Source organism: Hippocampus zosterae, chromosome 9 (genome assembly GCF_025434085.1).
Source record: "Hippocampus zosterae strain Florida chromosome 9, ASM2543408v3, whole genome shotgun sequence".
In the NCBI taxonomy this organism is placed as follows: domain Eukaryota; kingdom Metazoa; phylum Chordata; class Actinopteri; order Syngnathiformes; family Syngnathidae; genus Hippocampus; species Hippocampus zosterae.
The window spans coordinates 6100277-6112444 of record NC_067459.1 but is presented as its reverse complement, the minus strand read 5'-3'; positions in this window follow the sequence as shown (position 1 = coordinate 6112444).

The following is a 12168-nucleotide window of genomic DNA, read 5'->3' as shown; positions in this document are numbered from 1 at the left end:
TTGGAGGGGGGGGGGGGGTTGCAAGTTGTTAAAAACACTCAGCATCCATCTGTGACGTTCCCAAGACAATTACTTCAGTCATCCACCAGGTTGGTTTCATCAATATACCTAATAGACAGAACACCATCTTTTAAAAGCTTCTTTACTTGTCAGATAATTAAGTAGGGAGTGTGTTCCCAATCACATATATGAATTATTGATAAGCCAGTGGGCCCCCTAATCGAGATTTCATTCATAATAGATAACTGCCCCATATGGATATGGTTGACTCCATCAAAACCTCGATTAGCTTGAGCATTGTCATCCTTGATGATAAAATTAGGCCCATGTTGTTCATGTCGGGGCACAATAGCTGGATTAATAATGTTATTCAGGTAGTATGAGCTTGTTACTGTACCATCCACCCATTGTAAATAGCATAGCCACCTTATGCAGCATATATGCAGTTGCATATATGCTTATACAGTGCACTCCGCTTAATAGAACACCGGTTAATAGAGTAATCCGCTTAGTAGTGCAAAAGGCTCTGGAACCGATTTGCCTAATGCAATTTCCTATAAAGATACTCCGCTTAGTAGAACAGATCTCCGCTTAATAGAACAGGCCGTAAGCAATGAACATTGTAAACTAGTGGTTTTCGAAGTGTAGCTATCGCGATACTGTACCACTATCGCGAGAAAACGCGGTAGTTCTAGCCGTATACAGTAACAGGTAGCACGCGTCACTCCACACATAGACACACGCACGTCACAATGGCTTCAACTTCATTCAAGAGACGAGGGCTATCACCTGCGGATAAGAAGGACATACTCAGACGATACGATGCATTGCCGGATTCTCAGAAGGTACACCCGCGGTTTCCAGGACTTCCCTCTTATCCAGCGCATTGAGAGGGAAGTCAACCGCAAAATTACGGACTCCTGTTTCCAGAAAAAAGTAACGAAATTTTTCTCGTGATTTGAGATGTTTGACTGAAGTTGATTAAAGTTGTGGTTTTGTTGTTTGATTAAAGATATGGACGTCCACAGTCGAAATATCTCTTCTAACTCGTCAGCAGGGGTTTTTCTGCGTGCATAACTTGGTCGTCGACGTGTCTGAAGGTGTACCTAATAAAGTGTCTCCGGTTAATAGAAACTCCGCTTAGTAGAACAGAAGCGCTTCGGCCCAATGGTGTTCTATTAAGCGGAGTGCACTGTATCTATATTTTATATTGCATTCTGTACTGTGTACAGTTAATTTTTCTGAAACATTTATTTTGTGCATGCAATAATTAGTTTTCTTTTTCTACCTCCTCCCCACCCCCGCCCCCCTTCATTTTTGCTGCTGTAGATTGCAAATTTCTCCATTGTGGGCCAAATAAAGTTTTTGTTATCTTATCTTAGCTTATCTTATCGTATTTAAAAAGTGTACGGCAGTTCTGTACCGAATGGACAGACCTGCCCACACTTGTAACACCACCACCACCAAAAGCTCTTCTGATGAAAAGATTGGCTGATGCATAGCACTCTCCTTGGCGTGTCCAACATCGTTGGCAGCCATCATTTCTGCTCAATATGAATCGACATTCATCAAAGAACAGCAAACTATTGATTCTGTACTTAAACTCCCTCTATTTGCTTCGACTCTTCACCCGAAATGTGCAACAAATTCCTTCATTGATCATGTTTCTACAGCTAGAACTCTTGTTTCAAATACCACATTTGACCCCTCTGTCCATATTCCACATTCAGCTGTGTTAAATTCTTTTGAAGCTGTGTAGGTGATGTTTTTACAGCATGTGGCTTGCTAGACTAAGCTATCTAGCTCCCATTGTGACCGTTCCTCTGCATTTTTTGGGAAGTTCTCCCTAGAATTGGTACATTGGCCATTGTCAGTCTTCTGGTACAGTTCCTCAACAGTTTAAAATTGCTGTGGCACAACCCTTGCTCAAGAATCCTGACCTTGATAAAAATGTACTGTCAAATGTTCCATTTCCATGCTGCCTTTCATTTAAAAAAATCTGAGAAAAGTGGTGCACATAGTTAAATTCTTTCTTGGATGAACATAACATTTCGGAGGTCTTCGAATCAAGAGTATGCAGAGTACGGAGTCAGTCCTGTTACGCATTTTAAATAACATTCTCTTGGCAAATGACACTTTAGACCAGGGGTGCCCATTAGGTAGATCCTGTCTACCAGTAGATCTAGGACAGGTCCCAAGTAGATCCGAGGAGTGTCGAGAAGAAAAAAAACAAACAACCATTTGTGTGTCTTTGTACATGTTAGTAATATATTTTTGTGTTAATATACACTGCACACTAATCATCTTATCAGTCTCATTTTCACAAAAAATAAAAATATTAAAAAATTTTAAATAAAGCAGGTAAATGTTAAATGTGTGTGTGTGTGTGTGTGTGCGTGCGCGCGCCGGTAAGGGTAGATCCCGGGAGGTTAGTTGATCGAAAAGTAGATCTTCGATCCAAAAAGTTTGGGCACGCCTGCTTTAGACGATGTGTGTCAGGTATGATTGGATTTAATTGAAGCATTTGATACAGTGGATCACAGTATTCTGTTGGCTTATTTGTTGGGCATTGGAGGCAGCGCTCTTGAGTGATTTGGGTCCTATTTAGCTGACAGAACCTTTTGTGTTAGATTTGATGGCTCTGAGTCACGAACTGCCCCACTGTCGTGTGGTGTTCCACAGGGCTCAATTCTGGAGCCTCTGCTGTTCTCACTGTATCTGCTCCCTTTGGGTTCCATCTACAGGAAACAAGGTATGATCTATGTCCCACTGAGCATAAAAGACACTTTCTTTACGGGGCCACTTTTATCCAGATTGGAGGAAGAAATCAAGACCTGAATGGCACTGAATTTCTTGAAATTCAATGATACGAAAACAGTGATGTTGTTTTCCCAGTGGCTCTTGTACATCCCATACTGCTGAATCGGGCCACCTTGGCTCTTTATGTAAAGCCAACAGTCTCGAACTTGGGTCTTAAATTGGAGAGTGATTTTAAATTGGACCTGCAAATTGGTGCTGTTGTCAAATTCAGCTACTTTCATCTTTGGCAGCTGGCTAAAGTAAAGCCTCTCCTTTCTCAAGAGCACTTTGAAACAGTAATTCGTGCCTTTGTCACATCTCGGCTGGATTACTGTAATGCATTTTACTTGTGTGTCAGCCAATTTTCCATTAAACGTCTCCAGTTGGTCCAAAATGCTGCTGTTCACCTCTTGGCTGGTTGTCGTAAGAATGTGCATATAATTCCTTCTCTGGTATCCCTTCACTAGATCCCTATACATATTTTTTTGTTCTTTTTAAGATCCTATTATATATTTTCAAGTCTTGAAATGGCCTCGCTCCACCTCATCTCTCTGAGCTCCTTCGCCCCTACGCACCTGCCTCAGGTCTGCAGACCAGACACTACTAGCGGTACCAAGAACTAAGTGGCAGCTCAGAGGAGATCGAGCCTTTTCCGTTGCTGGTTCCTTGCACTGAAGGTTCGGCAAGCCCCCTCACCGCCCATCTTAAAACTAATTTTTATTCTTTGGCTTTTGACTTGGCATGAGACTAGATTTTTAGTTTTACTGTTTATGTGCTTTCTACTGTCTTTGTAATTAATTTATTGTTTTATGTTGTATGAATTATTTTTGCTCTATGTCTTGCACTTTGTATTCAACGGTGGTTTTTTTTAAAGCACTCTATACATACAGTTGAGTTGAGGATATTTGTGTTTGCCGATATCTCTGCTGCATGTGCCACATATACACATCACCAAGATGTAAGTGAACAATGGTATTGTATGTAATGCTGCCTCAATGTACGTTAATGTTTTTTGTTTTGTTTTGTTTTTACGGAAACTTCATGGGAAAAAAGCCTGACTCGCTGTTCTTCAATGGGATGGAGTGACCAGTCGCTCACTTGTCTGAAACAGGAGGGTTTTTTTTCTCCGCAACATAAGAAATAGGTATTAGGCGTATTATAATCCATGAACCTCATATTTTGACAAAAGATGTTATAAGACACCAGGGAACTGCTTTGCTGTCAAGTTATCCTGCTCCATTTCAGTCATCATGAGCTAACTGAACACCATCATCAACTCTTTGCTCGCTCTGAGTACAAAGTGGAACTCTTCCTGCGTAGCACATGAGCCGCTCTGTGATTTTGACAAATAGGAGCAGTTTTCCAAATGACGCTTGGCCGACGAGAACGCTGTGGAGAATGTGCGGCTCTTCTGGGCTCTGAGGGTGACCATAATGGGCCTTGAGGGATCCACAAAAGCAGACGGCTGCGTGTCTCAGTGTGTGAATCATGTTTTCTGCTTCTGAACGCAGCTTGAGTTGTATGGTTTGAATTTGGGAAGAAATGTTTTTGCTGGTCTCCTTCTATGGTCGTCAGATGTGGGAGACGAGACGTCCAATCATGTGCTGGTGTGGTTGGAATCATTTATGGTGAAGATGATAACGCGAACCCGGCAGGCGATTTTAGGAGTGCAATGTATGAATGTTATGAATTCAGGGTAACAAAACAAAAAAAAATGTAGTATGCAGTTTGGGTTCTGCAAATTATCTTCTGTTACACGAGTCCTGTAAGGTTTCTGACAAACCATGTAAAAGTAAATTTTCAAAATAAATCATTTTAAAATATGATTTAAAACTTGGAATGAACAATCATTTATGGTTGTATGATGTCCACAGGTGGATTATTTCTATTTCCACGACTGCCTATGAGAAAAACTGGCTCAAAAATTCACCCAAATCATATGTGGGCTTGTTTTCAACCTCACAGGTTTATTTCAAAATCATGCACAGATGTCTCCTGCAATACAAAAGATTTTCTCTGTCACACACATTCATTGCCAAGATTATCAAATGTTCTCTCCAAAGAAAATTACCAAAAGGAATGTAAGAAAAAAAAAACCCTGAGTGACCCATGTGTGAAGCCTCACAATGCAACTATGAAGTATTTTCTAGTTCCAAACAGCTGCTGCTGCTGCTGCACTTTCTCTCATGTAGCCGAGAAACCTGAGCTGTACTATTGATCAGGCTTCCACTAGCAGGTTATTAGTAGCCTGGTGTCTCCACATTCTCCTCAAGACTGTGTGTGTGTGTGTGTGATGAATGATCGACGTAAATACAACACATAAATCTTCCCAGTAGAAATCAAACACCGGGAGGAAGTCGTGTCTATTTAAAATCTGTTTTTGATCCGGACGAGTAATTCCTTTGACCCTCTATTGGTGTGACCAATCAGTTCCTCTTCCACATGCATATTCAATCATAATTACATATTACCCATGATGGCTGCTATAATGCGAAATATTACACTTATTTATGGCTGTGTCACATAGTTGAAACACACTTTTAAGAAATCTTTGTCTTGTCTGTCTGTTTGCATTAGAACTATAGCAGCCTGTCATTTAACTGTGTCGTCAAGAGAATTTTGTGGTAAAAAGTACAAAAAAAATCGTTAAACACGACAATTTGTGAGGATTGGATTGGAATTTTGCGGCCAAAGCCTTTTTTTTGCAGTCATTTCACAACATTCATAAAGAGCATCACAAAACTGATTTAATTTCTTTTCTAGAGTACAAGATTTTCTAATTACTTCACTTTTATTTTTGCCGAAATCCAATTACATTACAGTCTCCACCAGAGAGAGAGAGAGAGAGACAGACAGACAGATTCAGAAAGAGAGAGAAAGAGAGTTAGAGAAAGAGAGAGAGAGAGAGAGAGAGAGAGAGAGTTGTAGAGCCCATCCCAACGGCCTTTGGGCAGTTGGCACGGTGCACTGTGAACTGTATGTCAGCTTGTCACTGGGCACAGATAGACAAATAACCATTAGTGCTCAGCATCACAGCTCACACCAAGAGACAACTAACCTGTTCAATTCACCGACGGTGCATGTTTTTGGAATGTGAAAGGAAACGGGAATACCAAGACAAAACACACACAGGCACGGGAAGACCAACACTCCACACAGAAAGGCCACAGCCTGGATTCAAACCCTGGACCCTTGCACTGTGAGGCTCTGTGATGTGCTCACCAGTCATCTACCATGTACCTTAAATGTCAATTTTGGTCGAATGTCCACTGAAGAAAAACGCAAGAATTTTGATGAGGGAGATTTAGGGAGGAACGCCATTGTGCAAAAGCACCTCTTAAGTAAAGAAAAACAAAGGAGTTGAGCAGAAACAGCTGTGTGCGCTGAAGCCTGACATGCCCGCGGACAAAAACATGTGTGTTTTATAAAAAGAATAATAATGATAGTGATGCACAAATATGCCTGTGTTCCTAAGAAAAAGAATTGGAGTCAGGCAAGGGACTGACTTGCATCCCAGAAATGTCAACACATTAGCTCGTCCACAACAGAGGGGATGAAGTCAGGGATGATGGGTTGCATGTTAACATGAGTGCTGACTGGTTGCTGTAGGTTTCTGCGATCAATACAGCGGTGCTGTGAGAAATGATTTTAGTTTGTTCTGTCACCATGTTCATAACTCACAAATCATCTTTCCCCATAGAAAATAATGGGAATTGTATAATATTCCAGGCTACCCCTGACAAAACCAAATTTTCTGTGACAAAACTAGTACTCTGACATGTTTGAAAATGCAATGCTATGCAGTAATGATATTAATAAATAGAATGGAAACATATTGTGCATCGTGATTAATTCACTGTGATTTTAGGGCTCCTTCTGGTGTGTGACTGTTTACCACTTTGAACATACATGAAGCCTGTAAGGTGCCGTAATCTTAGTCGTTCTCCATAAAGACTAGATGCATGAGTATTCTTATCTGTCTATAGGTGTTACTCCACCGTTTGTGTTGAAACATCCATTAATCCATCCATTAAGCAGAACTGACTTACATAGAAAGTTTGTTTTATGTTTAGATTAACAGCAGACCTCAACTGTGACTTGAAACAAACAGATAAAAACTCTTATTTGAAGAAAGTATTCACCAAACTGCCAATTTGCTGCTTGTTATGAATTGAGTTAAATTCACCGCCAACATATCTCAATCTTAAATAATCTGTTTGCAAGTCAAAACAAAACAATCTGCTCAAACAACAGCTCATGTTTGGAAAAAAATCCAAAATAGGATGAGGGCCACTTGTATTTCAAGGCAGCACTCTCTTCGGTCAAAAGTAATTCCCACTATGTACTTGTTAGTACCGGTACATATAAAGCAATACCCCACAGTGTGGTTGGGTAACATACGCTGAGAGCTAAAACCACACCCTGCTAGGTAACAGTTCACAACTGATCTTTTTCCCTTATGTTGTATTGCAGGTCATATTGACCTGAAAACCTATGCATGTTCGTTTGAAAATACAAATCTAATATATTTGAAAAATATTTTATAATTTACATTTTTGTCATGGTTCGTCTGTCTATTGCGTACGTTTCTTCACATCAAATAAAACCTTGCACCTTTCACACGTCAAAAGCAACACAATGTCATTCACCCACCCAAAAAAAAAAAAAATGATAAAAGACTCAAACTCTCAAATTCTCTCCCACCCAACCACAGATTGTGGACCCTTAGAATACCCCAAACCTGTGGATTAAACCCTGGAGAACCCAAGAACCCTTTTCTTCTTTGGAAAATGATGAATTTTACATGAAATTATTGCGATATGTTCACTGAACACCAAAATATATATATTTTTTTCTCAAATATTTAATGCTTTAAACTTCATTCAAGATTAGGGCCAAATTTGACCCTTTGGGATTTAAGGGTAGCATTTGAGTAGCAGAATTTATAGGGGCTAAATTTGACCCCGTGGGTTCTCCAGGGTTTTAAATAGATTGTAAAGATTATGAAATACAGAGCCCAGCTGAGCACAGAGTGGAGTGAAGAAGGGATGCCATCATAAAGGGCCATCAGCAACTGTAGCTGTGAGCAGTTCGAAGCCGCAGAAACAGAGCCGCACAAGCCCCGCCCTGCCTCAAGCCGACGGAGGAGTCAGGACCACAGCCTGTAGACTAAGGCCAAGATCTCCCCACTCCGCAGAGGTTGGGCATCCATTGCAACACCCTCTGTGGCCACAGCCCACCACAACTCCTGCCACTGATGACCCGCCTGCAGTGAGGAATCACTGAAATTTAAAAAGTACATCAAAACACTTTTTTTTTTTCAAAAAGGACGACCGCAGAAGATATAAGATATTGAAACACGAATAGGAAATTAAACAAAATAGCAGACTCAAACAATCAATAGCAAAATATAAACCGTAAAATAAATAAGCATTACCAACTTAAAAAAAAAGTATCAAAGAATGTGAAGTATTCACTTAAACCTGGGTAACCGAAAATGATATGATTCTGTCACAGCAAGAACCCTTTTGAGTTTGAACATCCACTAAATGTCATCAGTTACAGTTACACGGCACTGCATGGAGTCTGAACTTTTCCTGTATGAATTTAAGGCATCGTCATTGAGGTCCCATGGGGTGTGGCTGCCACGGTTGCAATGATTTATGAGAAGAAATAAAGTGCATTAGCACATAAATCATCAGTGTCAACTAAAGCTTCATAAAACCGGCGCCAAACCTTCAGCCAATGACAGAGGGAGAATAAAAAGCAGAAAAAGAAACGTGAGAAAAGTGGAACGGCACCAAAGACCTGATATGGAGTGTAAACGAATACTGCCACGATTAGTCATGCCATCCATGGGCTTTGACAATTACCCAGAATGCCACCATTTTTTGCTATTGTTAAACATTCCTCTCTTTAAGATTTTGGCATAAAAGTGAGCATGATGACCTCTCGCTCTGTCCCTGGTCTATTTTTCTTGAAGATTGTTCTCACCCACACACACACACACACACACACACACACACACACACACACACGCACACACAAGTTGTCCTCTTTTATTCCCTCTGTTCCCCACCGTCCATCCAAGGCACTCGCTTGAGAGACGATGTCAGCCGCTCCATCACGAAACTTTGTGGGGACGTTTATCCTCATCCTGCAGTTAGTAGCAGTAGATGCTGTATCGCTTATCGGGGGTCAGTTCACTGGGGCATCAGCTTTGGCGGGGAAACCCAGACTTCCCTCCCCCCCAGGGGATCCTCAGGCCTTTCCAGGCCAGCCAGAAGACATTGGCTCTCCAGCGTGTCCAGGGTCATCCCCTCAGCCTCCTGCCAGTGGGGCATGCCCAGAACACCTCACCAGGGGAGAATCCAGGAGGCATCCCGACCAGATGCCTGAGACACTTCTTTCAGTCACGACCCACACAGCTCGTGACCATAGGTGAGGATAGGAAAGTACAGTAGATCTACTGGTAAATCGAGGAGCATGCCTCCTAAATGTGGAAATGATGCGTGCATAGCGTCCTTGTCTGTTTCAACACTCGCATTCATCAGAAGTCATCCCAACACCTCCGTTCCATGTGTTTGATGGCAGAAAAAAAATAGCACTCTTTCATATTTCACTGCATGAAATGAAATCTCACACAATAAGATAACTTGTAACTATTTACTCAAGTGCAGATGAGGAGGCCTCTTTGGAATCATATTAAACAGCTGGAGCCAAGCATTGCCGTGAAGAATGAAAAATCACAATATATTGAAAATATTTATGATTGCCTATGTCAATAGTTTTCATTGACAATATACCAGAATCTATCCTCAAAACAGTTTAATATCAGATTCAAACTCATCTGAAAAAACGACCCTTCTGATTTGGGGAGAAAAAAAGCACCGGAGTGAACATTCATTCATTCATTCATCTTCCGTACCGCTTGATCCTCACTAGGGTCGCTGGAGCCTATCCCAGCTGTCTTCGGGCAGTAGGCGGGGGACACCCTGAATCGGTTGCCAGCCAATCGCAGGGCACACAGAGACGAACAACCATCCACGCTCACACTCACACCTAGGGACAATTTAGAGTGTTCAATCAGCCTGCCATGCATATTTTTGGAATGTGGGAGGAAACCGGAGCACCCGGAGAAAACCCACGCAGGCCCGGGGAGAACATGCAAACTCCACACAGGGAGGCCGGAGCTGGAATCGAACCCGGTACCTCTGCACTGTGAAGCCCACGTGCTAACCACTGGACTACCGGGCCGCCCCCGGAGTGAACATGTCTATGCCTATGTGGCCAAGACACGCGATAACTTCCACCAACAACCCAGGCTAAACTTCGAAACAAAGGTCCTCCCTGTTATACAATTTAGCAAAACCTCCGTAGACTCTAAACTCAAACAGCATCAAAAAAGCCAAGACACAAAGAATACAATTTCCTCAAGTACTTAGTGGCCATGGCCTTAAAGTGGCCTCAGCATCTGCTTATTCTTGCATTTCACCGCTGAGTTTGTTAGCGCTACCTTTATATGACAAAGACAAATGAACATCTGTAGCAGCACAACCCAGTCTGTCTGCTTTATAACTTTTTCTACACGAGGAGGCTTTTAGGACAAACCAAAACACATCTCTGGTTACTTGGACTTGGAACCATTGGAAAATCTCCCAAAATCTGCTAAAGAGAAGCCGGACATATCTGCGCTCCCACTTAGAAGGTAGAATAACTAACTTTGACCCTATATTTAAAGCAAATAAATGAAGGATTGTATTTACAGCCATTTATGCATAACATGCTCAAGGGATTGTCGGCGAAAACTGTAAATGAGCTGAGCAGCTGAGCAGGGTGCTTGTTCAAAATATAGACATAACATGATGTGAAATTTTTGCTACAGGAAAGGTATACAAGAAAACCAGCTCAGTTTCCTTATGCGTGCTTGACCTTCTGCTTTTAATACAAATATGAACTGCAGTTAGATGTCAAAACTGCACAGGTATCACCTATAAGTTTGGGTTACATTTCCGCAATAGGAAAAGAACTCAGGCCTAAACCACTGACCCCCAATAGTTACAGTTTGTAACATTTTCATTGAAATCCCTACACACACGCTAAAATGTTCATCCCACTTCCTCAACTATCAACAAGGAGTCCGTTGAGACCTTTGTTTTGGACAATGATATGCTTCGAACTTTATAATACTGAATTAGAGAAACATTTTTGGTGCGATTTGTGTTTTTGTTGACTTTTTTCATGTTTTGCCAAACACCCCGCGCCCCAAAAATATGCAAAAACTCATCAGCGCAAGGAATCATCAAAATACTAAACTAACTGGGAAAAATAACAAGGTTGAAAGTAACCTAACACACAACAATTATAGATGTTGTTTTCCCTTACCCGGACGCCGTTCACCGGGGACCCCTCTGGGGCCAGGCTTGGAGGTCGGGTTAGCGCCTGCTGGTCGAGCCTGCACCTATGGGGTCCGACAGGGCACAGCTGAGGCAACCTGGGTCCACCTTACTATGGGCTCACCACCAGTGAGAGGGGCCAAGGGGTCGGGTGCAGTATAGGGTGGTTGACGACAAAAGGGATAGCTTTTGGGATTCTCCCAGAAGAGCAGCACAATGTGGCTGGAAAAGCTGAAGTCACATATAAACTTCCCTATAAAACTGCCACAGGTGAGATCCAACCCAGATATTTGGAAGATAATGGTTGGATGGATGGATGGAAGGTAACCAAGAAACTCCAGGGAATAAACTCAAATACAAGCAAGATAACGACTTGGTTAATGTGACCAAAAATAAACTCACAAATATTGAACGAAAGTGGCGAGTTAATACCAACAAACTGATGAGACAACAAAGTACATTTGGTCAAGACTCGTGTTGGTGGAGGGAGCTGATTGGTTGACACAAGGGACTAAACGTTTATTTAAACAACATAACCGCATCAGAAAGTATTAATAATAATCTGGTTTATTTTTGCAGCTCTTGTTGTTTCTGTGCTGGTCAGTGAAAATAGTTTTGGACATGAAACCTGTCAACGGCTCAAAAAATGCTGAGGTACAACCTGAACTGCTCACCAGTCAAGATTTATACCGTCACCAATGTTGCCAGTCAATGTTTAGGGATATTAATTCAAACAGGTCTGTTTGTTGCTTTACACTGCTTAATGCAGTAGTCGTAATCATGCAAAACATATATATACACCCATTCATAACAGGACATTATACAAGATATGAAGTGTTATTTGAAAGACAACAGTTATTACTCACTTTCATATTAAGCATGATTTTCACAGCCATTTTGAAATCCCTACTGAAGTTTTCTTTTAGAAACATTTCTTTCAATTGTTATTTACACGTTTTTTTTACTTTTGATT